Genomic DNA, 15,541 nt, shown 5'->3' with positions numbered 1-15,541 from the left:
GGTCCAGGGATATTTTTTGGATTGAGTTTTGTGTGGATTTGGAAACTGGAAATGGGAAGGGGGTCAGTAGATGTTGCTGTAGTTTCAGAGGCAGCAGGACTCTGATGGATCACCTCTGCTTTAAGCTCTGGGTTTCCTCAGTGTTTTAATAATCATTAGAGGCCTCTTCTGGTGGTATCATACAATAGCTTTTGCTTGAGTGCCCTTGCTGGAGTAAAGCACATGGCTGCTGTATTTCATTCATGATTGCAAGAACCAATTCTCTAAATGTGTATAACTGCTACTATATTTTAAATACTAATTCACTTTTACATGTTTTGCACTGACCATACACTACTTGCATTAATAAGATTGTGTCCTTTTCTTGAAATGTATCCAGTCTGTGCAATCCAAAGGTGTTGGAAAACCAGCAAACACAGTGAAGGACACTAGATTTCTTGCCCATTTCCCTCTCTAGTGGTAAAGTTTTGTTTTCAAGACTTTTAAGAAGAGAAGTTGGAAATTTTGGGATGCTTTTCTAGTTTAGCTAGATCCACCAAGGATTAGAGGGCTTTGCCTATTATTCCAATTCTTTTCTGAAAACAAAATTACACTTGCTGTATCTGTTGTAAGAGGGTGTTGTGGAAAGGAGGCTGAAAAACGAGTGGGGATGGGAGATGATTGATATTGTGGAGACAGAGGGGAAGGTGAGGAGAGAAGGCAGCAGGGAGATAAGGAAACAACAGATTAGAGACAAGAGATTGGGAGTGAACAGAAAGATGCAGAAACACTTGGTGGGTGGGAAATCGGCTGGGTAAGATTCAGGAGACAGCAGGAACAAGGAGTTAAAGTCTGCCAAGCATTGTCAAAGCAGCAGGAGATGCTTTAATCCATAACATTTTCAATAGACTATTGTAAAATATAGATCATTAGTTGATGGAAACAGTAATAAGAGCTTTAGCATAGGTCTTGGCATCAGCAATGTGGACATCGCTGATGTCCACATTTGTGTGTCCTTATTTGTCCTGATGTCCTTATTTGTGTGCAGAAATGCATCCAGACCATGTAGAAATTGGAGTATTTCTCTGTTGGTATCTGGTTCATGACCTATTATAGATTGACATTTGTCTTGACTTTTCTGGAGTGATTCCCTTTGCTCCTGGTTAAATTGAGCTATTCCCTCATTCTGAATACTATCCATTGTCAAATTTAATGTGGAACAAAACCAATGCTTCATCATTGCTACCTGACCTGTTTCTCACATTTGATAGACTTAAATTCTCTAGCTGGACAGCCCTTTTATTGTGTTCCCACAGAACCTGAAGGCAGATTGGCCATGACTATAACTTTGACTTCCACTTAGTATAAGTGCCGAGTATTGCCTCTCTTTCTGATGCTTCTCCTGTGCTTCCTCTTTCATTTTTTATTATTTTTTAAATTAATACTTGGGTTGGTGTCTGTGACTAAGCTTACATGAACTCTGAAGCTCAAGGGTGTTTGTCTCCTCAGTAACACAACAGGGGGGGAAGATTTTAAATTTGGTTATCTTCAGGTGTATTACAGTATAATATTTGTATGCTCTCTTTATAAAACAGACTTTTAGCACGTTTTCATAGCTTCTTTCTTTCTCTGTCTCCATTTGCCCTACAGATTATTTATATTGATGCTTCCTTCTCTTAGTTTCTTTTTCATTCCATGGCCTGTTGTTAATAGTAAAATGTCACCCTGTAAGATAACATATAGAGACAGAACAGAAGGGGGATATGTAGTGATTGCAGCAATTGACTCCATAACAAACAGGGTATTTGTTGACTTCATCATCTGATGACAAAAAGTCACTTGGGGAACTAAAGTGGACAGCAAAATTTCAGTGCTGAATCAGTTCACAACTGAGATTATCAGCTCTAGAAATTTAAGGTCTAGTTTTAATTTCACCAGTTTTGGGTTGTTTGTTTGTGTGGATTGTTCACTACTTTTAAATGAATGGTGGTTTACCCTGGAGCATGCCAGCAAAAGGTGATGCCTGCAGGGTGTATGGGAATAGGAAAGATGTTCAGGAGAGGAAATAGGCTAAGGAAATCCCTTAGCTGGATAAACATGGGTCATGTTCACTTTTAAAATGAAGATAAATAACAGTGTAGCTGGCATAGCTTGCACCCTGAAAAATGACATCTGCATTAGAAGTTCTGACTTGATTGGTGACACCAAAGTGTGTTCAGAGGTGAAAAAGTCTAAAAATCGAATTTTGCAAGAGCTGACTGGAATCAAGTCTAGCTATGCTGGATGTGCCCTCTAATCCTTCATGGTCATCAGCAGAGTTGTCATTGAGATCTCCTCTCTGGAGAGAGTGAGGTTGTAACTAGCTGACCTGACACTAGGTTAATATTCAGCTGTGTACATAAAAAATGGGGGTTTTGACAGTGTTTAATTCTGTTTCAGCTTTGCTCCCACTGGAACAACCTCCTTTAGAGGGTATGTAGGTGCTTTGGCTGCTTCTGCAATCCTTACAACTCATTAACAGCGCTGGGGTGCCAGACTGAGGGGAGGATTCCTTTCCCTTTATCTTTGTTAGACTCCCAGTGTGAGTGCAATTTATTGTGCCCTTGGACAGGATAGCAGGGCTTTGAAGGCATATTTCACCAGGAATCCTTGCTTACTCAAAATTCCCATGCAAACTTGAGAGATTTCCTTGAGTGAAAAAAACCCCACAGGACCCGGTCTGTTATCTTTAATGGCAGAAATAGAGAAAGCTGCCAGCTTGAACTTTGTTTTTGACAGGTTAAATGCCTGTGTTTCATCTTTAAAACAAACTTTACAATTGTATTACAGAAAACAATTCTCCAAGTTTAGTGAGGCTGCAAATCAAGGGTATAGTATATGGTGTTAATGAGGGAAGAAACCTAGCAACTCAGTGGGAGGGAGAAAAAAGAAGTTTATTTTATTACCTTGGTCTTTACTGTAAGGTTATGGAAGAATTAGGTAGAAAAGCTTTATAAAAAGATTTTGCTGTTGAATATTTGCCTGTCAATTAGATATTCTGGGAGCCACAAAGACCTGGAGAAAACAAATGAGAAGATACAGGAGCAAAATCTGAAATTCCTCAAGACTTCAGCCACTTTCATCTGACAGATCATGAGAATCAGACAGGTCATGACCTGCATATGCTCAGCCACTGGAGATCCTGCCATGCAGCCTGGCTGACAGTGTTTGAAATTCCCAGGGCCTGGAGGGAATTTCAAGGATGGGGCTCTCTGGGAAGGGGCAGGAGTGTGTTTTACTCTAGGGTTTGCCAGCACTGAGCCAGCTGGGCAAGCCTCACCTCACACCTCATTACAAACCTGGACCAAAGGCACAAAGTGACTTATTTGGGCTCTACCTGATTGGGACAGCAACACATCAATACATCTGTGAGAAGATGAATCAGACCAGCCGGACTTCAGCAGGACTAAAATTACCTCTAAAAAAGAGCTTCAGGAGCATCTACTTGTAAAGTGTGAACTTTTCTTCCTTGCAGAAAAGGAACATGGAAATTTTGGCAAAATTTGATCAGTGTCCACCTTGCAGATATACTCAGCAGCTGCCTCTGTCCCTGCTGGACCTCACAGAGGGTTTCTAAAGGGAAAACTTCCTCAAGCCTTTCTCTAGCTCTCCTTCTGGCCCTTAGGAGCCTCCTGGGTCCCCTCCAGTTTGGGAAATGCTGTATCAGCACTCCTGACTATCTCAGCACTGCAAGGCAGAGCTCAGGTGCAGCCAGGGCTCTGGGCAGATGCCCTTGCTGTCCTGCTCTGAGCAGCCCTGTGACACCTCTGCACATGAGGCACTGATCACTGTGGGGCAGTCTCAAGGCTGGGACACTTCAATCATTCTCAGAGTGCAGACTGCTGAAGAAAAAAGCAGCTATTTATCAGCCCATGCAGTAGAACCCAAGCTGCTTATTCTTTAGTAATTTGTATCGGCGGGAAAAAATAGATTTTTGCAAAATTAATACAAATTAAGAGGAAAATACTGATTAGTTCAGGCAAGCTGCCTATGAAGAATGGTTTTTCTCTTCCTTTCATATGCTCTGCTAGTCTCCTCTTCTGTCTCAGTGCCTTTTTCTCCCCTGCTTGTTGTGGTATGTAATCCAACGCTGTTATAAAGCTCCCTCTATTTTATGTGTGCAGCTTCCAGCTCCTGTTTTCCCTCTGCTGCATACAAGGGTGGCCTCAGGCTCTCTGCATGCTTAACTGCAATGAGCTCCCATTCAGCAGGTGGGGAGGCTGCAGGGATCTTGTGTGCAGGTTTCAGAGCAGTCTCTTGCCAGGCTGGTGCACGAGTGACCACCAGGAGCCCCTGGAAGCTGTGCTGTGCTCCATGTGCCCAGGTACAGCTGATTTCTGAGGATCTCAGCTCAAAACAAGAGCCATGTAAGTACAGGAGTGGAGGACAGGGCTGGCTGGCTGCAGCACAGAGCACAGATGGCTGTAGTAAAGAAGCCACCTGCTGGAACAGGCTGGGCTGGGTAGGGGCTGCCTCCTTCCTCACCAGCCAGATCAGAGCCACGTGTGGGAGAGAGAGAAGCAGCTCTGGAGGAGTGGGTGTGATGCACAGGGAGGGTTCAGTGAGAGGACAGACTGCCCTGGGTCAGACCTGTGTTCTGAGGGAAAGGGCTTTGGAAGAACTCATCTTGGTTCTTTAATGAAGTTTTTTCAGCTTATTTTAAGATGTACTTTTGGCTGGTTTTTGACTACAGATTTTAGCAACCCAGGATTCCATTCTGGATCAGTAAAACACTCTCTGTATTCTTGTCTTGGATGGAGAAAACTGTAGAAAATAAAACTACTAAAATCTATGCAGCAACAATGACTTCTATCTACTGAGAATTAAAGATGCAAGGCAAGAACATGATTTGAAGTCTCTGGACAATCAGGATGTGACCCACAAACAGGAAAGAAGAGTTATGAAACAGAAATGCATCTTTCCAGAACATGCAGAGGAAAAAAAATTAGCAGTAAACTTCTGCTGCCACCAAGACTGCCAACACTGTAGTGGGGGTACCACTGCTAAGCACAAAGATTCTTCCATGGCAAAAGTTCATCAGGAGAGACTGAATATTAAAGAAATGATATTTTTAAAGGAAATAATTTGGTTTGAGATTGCAGTTTTCATCTTCATCAGAGTCTGTTCAGAGCATTTTGAGGTTACAGACCATCACAGGAGAATTCAAAAGGAGTGGCCTCAAAGGGCAAATATGACACCGAACTGTGCTGGAGAATAGGGCAGAATGTGCTGTTTGGAAGCTCCTTGTCCTTCTCTGTCAATGAATATGAGAAAAGATGGAGAATACCTGAGACAATGACTGCAGCCTAAATCAATGAATTGGGAATAGCTGAGATGGTGCACAATGGTTCTGCTGCTGGAACTGACAGTACAGAGAGAAAAGGACTTTAGAGAGTGAAAAACCCACTCCCTGCTCTGTGCTGCTCTTTTTAGGCTCCTTCCTCATCTAAGTTTTTGCCATGTGGAGGGAAGAATGGGGTGAGGTGAGTGATTTCTCCTTCCCTTTCCACAGATTTTGCTGTAAAACCTCACGACACAGAGGTGATTTTCCCTCCAAGACTGTGTGATATTTCCGGAGAGCACCAGTGGCTGTTGCCAGGAAATACTCCAAAAAATCTGCAGCAATGTAAGCCCTCATCTTTGTCCTGAGCACTTTGCTTTGTGATCTCCAGCTCAGTGGGAGCACCCTGGGGGCTGTGCTTTGCACGTGGCTCTGCTTTCTACAGCCAGGCAAAACCCAGCTGCTCCTGTCAAATGTCTTGGGGTTTCTGTGATGGAGATTACAAGTGGCTGTGGTGGAGCTTTTGATAGAAGTGGATGGGCAATTACTCGTATCTCAATCTGAGAGGCAGTAGATCCCCTGAAACCAAGCCAGGCTGGGCTGCTTTTGCAGGTCCTATTAAAGGATCATGTGAAAATGCTGTTGCCGGGTAGAGGGTCAGAATCACTGTATTTTGTGCTATAAGTGTGAAATCTTTTTGAAAGAAATAATCTAAAGATGACCTCAGGACAGGATGATCTGATACTCAGCCAGGCTGAATTTGCATAAAGAGAGAGCAGGAGAGAGGCAAACTTTAATAAGTACAAGGCTGTTTGTTGTGGTAAATTAATGCCCTCAGTTGTCAGATGGATATGGGAGGTAAGCAGCACAGCTCAGCACACTGTTCCTGAAACAGAAGGGGAGTGTTTTCCAGACAAAATTGTTCAAGTGTGTGTCCTCATTTGGTTGAAAACTGCACTGAAATAATTCATGGATGTCAATAACCAAGTCATGTCAGAGGCGTAAATTAAGTCAGCTCTGATTGTTAGTCTTGTTTACTTCTATATTTTCATCATTGGCTGCTGGAACTGAGTTTGTTTTATAGCTTTTGTAGGTTGTGAGATCCAGAAGGGACTGCAGTGGCTTTGCAGAAAAAAATCAGAATTCTTGATAATTTTGGGAACTCTGGTACTCAATAAGGCCAGGTCTTACACTTATGCAAATATTCATGCAAATGTACACTTTGGAGGAATAAAATCCCAAAGTGCAGTATTTAAATAAGGAATAATTAGCTACTCATTGTTAGTTAAGCCTGCAGGTTTTCCATCATAAACTAAACACAAGTTAACATTACCTTACCATGCCAAAGGTAACTCTGGACAGTCCAAGAACTGTGTTTAACACGGAGAATTTCTTTATTCCATCTTCTATACTACTTTTATAAACACCTACTTTATTCTCTTAGCTCTGTCTGGTCTCTGTTCCAGGTCAGCCTCCCCAGGCATCATTGTCAGTTTTCTAACAGGAGTAACACACCTCAACCAGGGAGAATGACAAGAGGTTTTCTTTGCTGAGGTTGTTTTCCTGCTTACAAGATGGTAAATACTGGAAGAACTAGTGCAGTCTACTTTAGGGAAAAGGAAACTGAGGGTTTTCAACATCTTTGAATATATAGAAAGATTCTACAAAGAGAAAAATACTCCTTTGTGCTCACTGGACAGTGGAAAGACAGACTGAGTTTTTATGTATGCCTGCAGTCAGAGATATTTAGATTGCACCTCAGAAAACTTTTCTAGTATTAAGTGCAGTTAAGTAATGGAATGAGGTGATATTGTGCTTTTGGGTAAATAAATGTTGCTGAATGTTGCTCTTTCTCCTGGGAAATGCAAGGATGTCCCTCCTTCAGCCCAGCCCCAGGAACCTGTACCAGCACTGCTGTGCAAGGGGCTGGCAGGATGCTTACAGGAACTCCTGCATGCCTAATCTACATCTCTGAACTTTCAATTTTTGTGCATTTCTGTCTTCAGCTTTGCTAGCAGAAGCTGGACCACTTATTTTGAGTCATCATCCCATCAGATGATCAGATCAATTTTTATCTTTACACACTCTTTCTAATGTTCCCCTTCTTCCACTCTCTCAAGCCTCCTCAGCTCACTCTATTTACAGAGAGAGGGAAAAAGATTTCCTGAGTATGGCTGGGATGCTGCTGTTCCTGCATTGTCCTAAGGCAACCTCTTTCATTCCCTTAAATGCATATATAGAGCTTATTGAACATCAGTTGGATGTGTGAAATTAGCTGGATGAAGCTCATCCTCTGGTTATGCAAAAATAAGATATTGCAGAGAAGAAGTGAGAAGTTCTAAAATTTAGTGGCAAAACTTGCCTCTGTTGAAACCAGTGGAAATTTTCATTGACTTTGATGGGGTCATAAATTCACAATAATCCTTATATTTTGGCACAAATTGTTAAAGATGCAATAACTTCACTGAAGCCTTGTCAGTGTACAGGAGAACACAATTCTGTAAGTCTGGGGATTCATGAAATGATGTGTTTCAATATGTGGGTTGCTAAGTTGTTAACTGAAATGCACTGTGAGTACTGTCTGAAAAGCTAATCTAAAGTAATAAAGCTAATGTGCTCTTGGAGCATCCTGAGGATTTGAAGTCAATGCAGTTCTTGAATGACGAACATAATTTTGAAAGATATAAAATAGTTTATAAAAGCACATTGCAGTCCATTGTAGAGGAGCATCTCACTACTTTTTTCAGTGGAGATGAAATCTTTGCTGTGGCATGAACTTTGGGTTGATCAGTCTTCGGTGTAGTCACAAATACAATTTACTGTTATTACAACAATTTGTTGTTTTTAAGGCACTAGCAATGTTCTCAGTAATTTGCAGGTAGGTGTTCAAACAAAAGTTGTTTCCCCAAGGAAGTAAAATACACACCTGTTGTAGGTAAAAGAACAACATATGTGTGCTGTGTAGCACACAGCATACTGAGCAGGGACATGCTTTAGTAATGAACTCAGATCCTGCATGGATACAAAAGGGAGAAAATCTATTCTTCCTGTGACAGATGAAAATTGTTTCTAAGGGTGACTTGAATTGTCATGTAGAACCAGCTGCTTTTTTCTTGTGTTGGTTTTCTTTTGCCTTTTTCTATTCCATTTAACTTTTGTTTTATTTCGTTCTACTTGCTTGCTGTCTGCAATCTGCATCTGTTTATAGGGACAGCTAAAATGAAAACAAGTAAATTAATGGGTTGAGTTGCAGCACAAGATTGAATAAGTTGTTTAGATAGACATCTCCTCAGGTCTTTCTTGGACTAGCTGTGAAAGCTCCTGCATCCCTTTCCTTTACATTATAGGGGTACTGAATTTACCAATAAATTGAACTGAGTCTGCTTCTGTAAAATCTGTGACAAAAGTTCAGACTTTTAAACAAACTCAGTGTGTATTCACATCTGTGGTTTTTATATGTATTCTGTGCACAATCCCTAGGAAAAGAATGTTTGTTACATTATCTAAGTTGAAAATATTTTGCAGTGAGTACATGAAGCAAATTTTGCATTTAAAATTTTGAAGGACTAGAAATGGAGATTAATTTCTGAAAGTTGTCTTTGAGAAAAGAGGAAATTACTGTGTAAGTAATAGATCATCCTGTTGTAAGGCTTTTGCTCAATAATCACTATTTACTATGTTATACAGGACAAGTAGTTAACATGTGCAAATGTTAATGGTTGAACAAGAAGGAAGATATCTGACAAATTATTCACAGTGCAGTGATTTGACTTTTTTTATCATTGTGATCTTTTAGTCTAACCTCCTTTATGACACAGTAGAGGAGACTTGGATTAATTATTTCTTAATTGAAGCAGAGTAGAGCTTCTGGAAAGATGTCATATCCTGCTTTAAAAATGAAGATGATGGAGGTCCCGGCAGAAAATGTGGCAAAGGACTCCAGTAATTGTTTGTCCTCTTTGTAAGATTTGTGTCTTTTTTCTCTAACCTGAATTTTTCTCTCTTTGGTGCCATATGTAATTATATTTTTGCATTGAAGAACATATTATTTATAGTTTCTTTCTTTATGTTCTAGTTATTTCACTCTGTGTTTGGCTGTCCCTTTATTTGGCAAATGGAGCAGATGCCAGCATGACTCATATGCTGATAAATTGTTTCTATATTCAATGGGAAAGCTATTTTATGAGGGAAGAATATTTATAATAATTTCTAATTGCCTAATATAAAATAGTTTTTAATTTAAAACTGAAGAAATAAGCATTTTAGAACTCACAAACAGAAGTCCAATGACAAGAGGAAAAGACAATATAAGGCACAAATTGAGTCTAATGTGTAGTGAATATTTATGATGAAAACAAAAGGTAACCAGCTGAACAGGGCTGAAGAAGGTAGGACAAGGTTCCTGCTGTAGCAAACACAAAGCTGGAATAAGACACCAGCTTTCAGAAGTCAGTCTTTGCTTTATTTCCCAAAGACCAAAAGCCTTTCCCAAGTCTATTTTCTCTCTCCACTCCTTGTGAATGCAGTGGGCTCAGCAGGACCAGCCGAGGAGGAGGAGGAGGAGGAAGGTTTTCCCTGTGGCCCAGGCAGGGCTCCTCAATGCCCTGGTGCCTCCCAGCACCCTCCAGCCTGACCCAGCCAGAGGCTGCAGGACTCTCAGCCAGTTAAGTAACAAGCTCCTACCACAGGTATGAGATCTAAAGATGGGCAGTGATTGCCCCACTGGTGGCAAATGGTAATTTCTACTCCTGTCGCCAGTTGCTGTATTGGCTTCCCAAGTTGATTTATGGGTGACTCTTTGTCACACCAAATTGCCATGACTGTGAATCCAAGGCTTTAGTTTATTTTTTTGGACAGCTGTTAACAGCTCCAACTTCCTACCTCCCCACTAACTGCATATCAGTCTATTTTTGAAAAAAAGTATTGCACTCTTTTCCTACGCAAATGAATTATTTCATTATTCTGTGGTACATCACATCCTACACCTCTTCCATTAATGTGAAACTATTAGTGAAGGGAAAAACCCTCACTGTTTCTTATTTCTGCATATGAATATTAGCCTCAATTTGAAAGCCACGAATTGCATTCTAATGTTCTGATTTTTTTCTCTGAGAAGTTTGATCTATATTTTTCTTTTGTAAGTCATTTGAGAATTAAAATACGATTTTTTTCTATCTTGAGTTGAAACATTCTGACAGATTTTCACCACAGTGACAAGATTTCTCCATTGTTTACAAATTCTGTCCAGCCTTAGGTGATTTCCATTTTCTTCCCTTAGATGGTGCTAATAAGGTACAAAAAGCAGAGCCAGACTCTGCAGTGTTTTAGAAAGAACACGAAGTACAATGAAGGCTTGTTTGGATTCTATGAGCAATTTCTTTCCTCCTCTCTGTGCTACATTTCTGCCTTATTTGTGCTTATTCAGGCTCCAGAATGACACTATATAAAAGTATCAAATTTGGTAAACAATTACATCTGATGACTATATGTTCATTTTGGAAAACTAGAGGAACAAATGTTGTCTGTATCTGAGCTGCAAAATGAACAGACTTTTCATTAGCTTTGTACTCTCCCAGGGAAAGCTCACTGCCAGTATCTGAACCCTGGGAAAATGGACTTCTTTTATTGCTAGCCAGTGTTTTTCACCATTAATTAGCGGTCCCCACAAACAACTTTTTCTTTAGTGTATAGCAGTTATCCCTGTGCACAGAAGCATAGACAAATTTGCTCAGTAGAAAATGAAGGAAAAGAAAATCTCTAGCAATTTTTCCTCTGGTGCTCATGTCAAGGATGTGTGGACCACCTCGAGTAACCATATTTGTGTTTTTTTCCCTCACTGTAATCCTAAAGTATCAAGCTGTAGATAAGTAGTTGTTGTATGAAATTTAGTACAGCATAGGGTCAAGCTCTGGAATGAATTTTGCCACGTGAGGATTTTACCCTTTCTCAGGGTAATTTAAAATACAAGGCCCACATCTCACTATTTTGCACGTCCAGTGTAGAGGTAAATGCTTTCAGAAGTGCATCCGTGACCTGACGACCAGGATGAGCAGCATCTGCAAGAAAAGTGACAGCTCATCAAAGGCATCTCAGCCTGCCCATGCATTTGGCAGCAGAATTATCCCTTCATTCTTTCCCCACCACCTTCACCTCTCCTGGCTCACCATGCCTTTGCTCCCACAGGCAGTTCTCAGCCTGCCTGGTGGTTGGGGTGTCACATAATTGATGATGACTGCCCATCACTGCAGAGGAAGGGACACAGGGCTTGGGAGGGCAGGAGTGCCATGGGTCTGGATCCCAGGAGCCTGCAAAGCTGAGTGCCCAGAGGAACCACACAGAGTCAGCTGTGTCCTGCCTGGGGGTGCTGCCAGGATGTAATTAGCACTTGGCTCTCAGGAGAAATATAGCTAAGTTCACCTACAATACATGGGTGAGAGAGACTTCACTGTTTATCAAATCTAGTTAGTTTGATTTAAACCCTCTAGGTTAGCCCAGTAGTGGATCTGTTTCTTTTCTGACCCTTCACTCATATTCATTATTGATTTTTCCTGAAAAACGTCAAGGCAATTACCACATGCTACTTTACTTTATCCTTTCCAGAAGAACCTTGAGTGAAGTTTTAGGACACTGTGAAATCAAGGCACATTCACTCCAATCAAACACAGCCAACACTTTTTGTTGCCTTTGAGGTACAAGTTTTAAGTGCTGATTAGACAGCCTCTGTGATTGCCAATGTGTGGTGAGTCCCACATTTCTGCAGCCCATCCTCCTCACATGGCTCCCTCTGACAGGCCAAAGTACACTTACATGGGCTTCTTTGAATTTAACCATCTTCTTCAGGGATTCATCCATTGTCTGTCTTTATTTTTTTCTATTGAAGAGCCAATTTACAGTGCTTGTAGCAACCAGACCTAAAATCTAAACATTAAAGCTCTTTTTTACCCTTTCATTACCTAATCTTACATTTTAGATTAAACCAGTGACATGGGAATGGTTTCCCAGAAAGATGTAAAGTTAAGCTTTCCTCTGGTGAAGTCTGTGACTTCAAGCTTTGTGAAGATTCATTTTTTGCTGCTTTTCCAGCTCAGGCCTCCTACCACATCACAAGGCTTTGTGTATAATTATTACACACAGAACAACAACAAAAGAATTGTACTGGTTTCCAAAGACAAGGCCATGAATTTTTGAACAAAGAGAGTCAGGGGGGCTTGTACAATGTTGTGTCTCTGATGATGAGATTTTGGTTAAATAAGCAATTTTATTTTGACACTGAGCCCCAGCTCCATTCAGTGCACAATATGGACAGAGATCACTTAATGAACAGATGTTCAGTTTTGGTTTCTCTCAGCATGTGGCATAGGGCCCTATTTGTCAGGTTTCCCACTCTGATAACTGCTCAAAATTTCTAATTTTCTCTTGAGTTATGTGACACTTGTCACAGCATTAGGGCAAATCCCAGTTACATGTCAGCAAGTGAACTCCTGTGGTCCTTGCTTGGTTTGTTGGACCGTAGCACGTTTAATTTGGAAACACTTGGATTTGTACCTAATTCCTAATGCTGCTCTTTATTCATTCACAGTTCCCTCAAAAGCTTTATTCATAAATTGCATTAAATTCTCAGATTTCTGTGTTCTGTGATGAGTTGATGTTCTCTGTATGGTAAACCACATAATAGCATTTTCCCAATTTCCCATTTAGCAGAGCAGCCCATCCACTGCAGAGTCATCTGGGATTAAATCTTGCCTTTAGGCCAAAATCTGGGTAATGAAGATGATGTAACTGAACTTAAATGGTTGTTTTTATCCACTGTAGATGTTCTTAACATGCTGCTTTCACATTCATTTGGCAATTCAGAGAAACTGGGTTTTGCTGGAGCATTGAATTTCATGGTTGTGTTTTGGTTGAAAGGCTCAGGGGGAAAATTCTGTGTCTGGCCAAGGGAGCACCGAGGCTGACACTCCCTTTACAGTGCAGATTTCCTCCTGTTGCACACACTGGCTAGCATTTGATTTTTTTGATACAGAAGAGCTGATGGTGCCAGGTAATGATAAATTGGATCAGAATTGCCACTGTGATGTTACCAGATGCATCCTATTCCCAGTTTCGGGTTTTTGTTTGGCAAAACTGAGTGACTGTTGCAGACAGATTGGACGAGAGGGTTTTAGTGAGAAATCAATAGGGAGATCAGTGGCATTTTCAGCTTTTTAGTGTTTGATTTGCAGTCTTGATATTTAATATGGAATTTCTCATCAAACTCATGCTTTCACATAGTTCATTTTTAAGGGACCAATGGGGTGGAGTGGTTACACAAAGAGGGATCAGTTCAAAAAAGAACTTGCCATAGTTTTGAGATCTGTACCATAGCCTGTGCAAGTGAAATTGCAAACCCAGATACTCCTAATAGTTTTTTTGTAATGGTTTAATTCCTAACAGTGTTAAGATAGAGAATATGTATAAAAAACTTTAAACATTTTCACTTGCTTACTTCACAAGGTTTAAGAGCATTGTTGTTAAATTATGCAGGATGGCAATCCTCTTGTGAAGCTGTTGTAATAACCAGTCAAGAAGAGCTATTTCTGCAAAGGCTCATTAGTGTATTTCTAAGTGCTCAGAACTATTACCAAATTCTGCTCTCTACATAAATATTTTTAGTGTTTGAAACAATAGCTGCTACATTTAAAAGAATTCTGGATGATGTCTGGCACTGTAGCTTTTTAAACAATAGTTAAAGGCTTTACAATACTTGTATGGACAACAAAGATTTTGTTTGTTGTGATTTGTGAGGTTGTACTAATTATGACTTGTTAATTCTTGGACTTCTACCATCTCTGAGCCAAGAATTTAGACAGAAGTGTTTTTTCACTTGAAAATTGTTACTTGGATTCTTGATGTCATTCGTATCAGGATTCATTAATCTCCTCTTTAAAACAGTTGTCCAGAGCAAATGCAGAAACAGTAACATGGACCCCTGGTCACCTGTCTTGCTGTATTCATAATGAATTGCAAATATTCATAACTATCAATTGGTTGCAACTAATATGTTAACAATAATTAATGGGAACTAATTGGGAAATATTTATTTACAAGAAATAAATACATTTAATCAAGATTGATTAAAGAATGACTTGCCAACCCAAAAAGAGGTGAATTTTTTCAAGAATATGGCTCTGTGCAATTTGCTGTGCTGTCATTACCTGCAGATATTCCTTGACAGGTATCAATGTCTATATACATTCTGCTTTGAGCACAAAAAATTATTTGCACCTGTGCTGGGCTGCTAAGGCATGAAATTCAGGGTAGGTGTAATGCAGAGAGCATTGTCCAGGGCTGGAGACTGGAGACTGACTCTCCTTAATGTAACAAGCTAGGATGGATCAGGATTTCTCAGGGTTTTGAATGCTAAAAAATAAAACCAAGGTCAGTCTCTAATTAAGTGGGACCTGGAGTGAATATAAATTATTCCATTCACCCATGCAGCAATGTGACCTGCTAAGGAGACACAGGCTCACAAAGGTGTTTTTGTGACTTTGCTGCATCCCCAGCTTGAGCCCTTCCAAGATGGTTCAGCTCCTTTAATGGCAGAGAAGTTTCAGACTGAATTTAATTCTGCCTGGGTGGGGCCATTAGGAGAACAGCAACAAAACTTCTTCCCCAGGAGTCTGTCACCCTTTCCATGCTGGATTTATTCTCCTTGAGAATGACAACTGTCTTCAGCCAGTTAGTTTTGTTGATCTCATCAATATTTGACTCTGTCAGAAAAATGCAAGTAGTACAGTGCCAAAAATGGATGTCTGCCAACTGATTTACTGTCTCAGGCAGATTGTCCCTGAGTCCCTGTGAAAGCATCAGACCAAATGGATAAAGGAACACACTTATTCTGGGTTCTCTCCCTGCCAAAAACATAGGACTAAAAAAGTAAAAAGCAGTTCTACACCATCATCTGTTTCAGTTGATTCATGAAATGTCAGGAGTCTAACAAGCTTGTTCTATACCAAGAATAAACTTGGAAAGGTAGACTGTATTCAAAATCATGGCTCTGGAAACCCTGACTGCATTCTCCAATGGCAATGGGCTAGCAGGAAGGGCAGGTCCTGGAAAGATAAATTTTGGCACTCTCAAGTTCTTGAGCTTCCTCTTGAAACTGTTTGAGGTATCATGGTTTTGACATGAATCCTTAAAATCCTTTCAAAACCAGGGCAACAAATCTCCCCCAGTTTGCAGAGGTTAAAGCAGCTGGATGAG

Source organism: Camarhynchus parvulus, chromosome 4A (genome assembly GCF_901933205.1).
Source record: "Camarhynchus parvulus chromosome 4A, STF_HiC, whole genome shotgun sequence".
NCBI lineage: Eukaryota > Metazoa > Chordata > Aves > Passeriformes > Thraupidae > Camarhynchus > Camarhynchus parvulus.
Note: the sequence above shows the minus strand (reverse complement) of the source record.